We start from the raw sequence: 2,568 nt of genomic DNA, 5'->3' as shown, positions 1-2,568 counted from the left end.
AAGGGCCACACGCCATGTGGCCCTTTTTCCCCTCGACTCCTCCTTCCTCTCAGTTGCTCACACGACGCGTTGAATATGTGACATGTTGTGTGAGCCATGTTTCAGGCACTCTCTGGATCCCTTAAGTTGATGTCCACATCAATTTTACATTTGATTTCTTATTTGATCCTTTTGTTCAGATTCTAGCAATAATAGTTATCGAGAAGGATATGAAGATGAAATGTAAGTTATAATTTCGTACGTGGTTTAAAAAATAATAAATAAATATCTAGTTTCGTCTTTCTAGGTTTTATTAATGTGAGAATGAAAAGAAGTGATGAATGGAATTGATTGGATTGGATTAAGTGACATGTTTTTTCTAATTCATTTATAAAAAAAATCTATTTATGTGAATGTTATCGTTGAGTTCTGGGTAAAAAGACTATATGAGAAATTAAATGAAAAGTTCAAATGGTTTTGAGGTTAAGAAATTAAATTTTATGACATTAATGTTCCATTCATGATAATTAAATAATCATAGATGTAATTAACCATTTAATTAATTATTATAATTGGTAATACTTGTTACACACTCATAATTCTCCAAGTATTGGAAATGAAATACTAATATCATAAAACTTAATTTCTTAACATCAAAACTATCCAACTTTACATTTGATTTCTCATATAGTTCTTTTACCGAGATTCCAACAATAACCTTTCTGAAATAGATACGTAGACGACATGTAAGCAAGAATTTTATACATATATTAAAAAAATACATGTCATGAAAACCAATCTAGTCAATTTAATTTGTATTCTCCTTTCCATTTCTCATATCAACAGAACCTAGAATGCCAAATTAGGTAATACTGTTTAATCCGTATATAAAATCTAGCTTATGTGTCGTCTACTTGTCCTTTTCGATGAATGTTATTGTCAGAATATGGACAAAAGGACTATAAGAAAAATCAAATGCAAAGTTGGATGGATATAATGTTAAGGAATTGATTTTTATGGTATTATTGTTACATTTCTAATACTTAGAGGACCATGAGTGTAATTAGATCCAATTACAATTTCTTACTTCTTTTATAGATTAAAGTACTATTTGGCTCCTAAAATATCCAAAATATTGGTATTTGCCTCATCACCTACCATTTCACAATATATAACTTGGTGTTAAACATCATATTTGGCCTATATAATATCCAAAATTTTATCATTTGTCATCAGTATTATTTGATAACATTTATTTTCTGAAGTATTCTCATAAGTGACATTTAATCCATTTTGGATGGAGAACTGACCGATTTGTTACAATTTTACCACATGATACAATTTTTGACACGTGACATGTAAATATAACAATTTTTTTTTCATTTTTTTCCTATATAGAATTAATATGTAGATAAATAAGAAAAAAATTAATTCCTTATTGATGAAAATGGGAATTGGAGTTCAAACTTGGGATCTCTTTCAAGTTGCACGGAATGTGAATATGGAGGTCAATTGGAGCATTCAGATTCACAGGAGAATGTTAAGATTGATTGGCTTATTCTCAAGGATTTAATAACAACTTCAGAAATTTTCCTAAGACGTGGCCACGACTTAGCAGACTTTATCTTATGTTTCTCCATAACAAAAGTGGCGTGGAATGGTAAGGATCGTAGGCATAGGTTCTTTTGGCTGATTGATGAGTGTCAAAGATTGTTAAGACATGATTGGGAAGAGGTTAGGTTGATTCATGTTCTCCGTGAAGGTAACCATGCCGCGGACTGGATGACGAATTACGCAGGAAGTTTACCCCTGGGTCTTCACGAGTGTGAGGTGCCCCCTGCAGGCATCCTGGATATCTTATTTTCTGATATTTGTGGTACTTGTCTTCCTAGGATGACTAGTATCACTTAGTTTGTTCTTTGTTGTGCTCCGGGGTTTCGTCCCCTCCATTAAAATCAATTAAAATCCAAAAAAAAAGTGGCGTGGAATTGACGTAGGCACGGCTTAGCAGACTTTACCTTCTGCCTAATTCTACAATTGATGGTGGAATTCATATCAAATGTTATGCACAGTCTTATGTCCTTCCTCTACAACAATTAGATTGTTTGTTTTAATTACTCCTACTCGTACGCCAACAACAAATTTTAATTAGATAATTTACCCATTTGCCATTAACTTACTCTTTCATTCTTTATTTTGTTGTAAGGATTATTACGTTCATAGCTAATTAGATTTAGTTTAGGTATTTAAGCTTTGTTTTCGAGGTTGTATGGCAACCAACGTTTTTTATTGAAAATAAAATTCAGAATTTCTTCTCTTGAGATTCAAGTGAGGGTTTCTCTTATGTTCTTCGGGACATTATGACTGAACAATTCGGAATCGAATCATTGTTAGTTAGACTATGAATTGGGTCTTTGCAACTCCGTTTTGCAGGGTTTTCTTCCGTCTCAATTTATCATTCGGATTTAATTATTGGTTGTTGGAGATTAGGATTGGGTCTTTGTAACTCCGTTTTACAAAGGTTCTTTTCTATCCGACCCTGATTCGTTAGCTTTCTTAGGGATCAAATCTAGTTGTTGGGTTTTCGAG

The sequence above is a fragment of the Euphorbia lathyris genome, chromosome 7 (assembly GCF_963576675.1).
Source record: "Euphorbia lathyris chromosome 7, ddEupLath1.1, whole genome shotgun sequence".
Classification (NCBI taxonomy): domain Eukaryota; kingdom Viridiplantae; phylum Streptophyta; class Magnoliopsida; order Malpighiales; family Euphorbiaceae; genus Euphorbia; species Euphorbia lathyris.
This window is presented reverse-complemented; position numbering follows the sequence as displayed.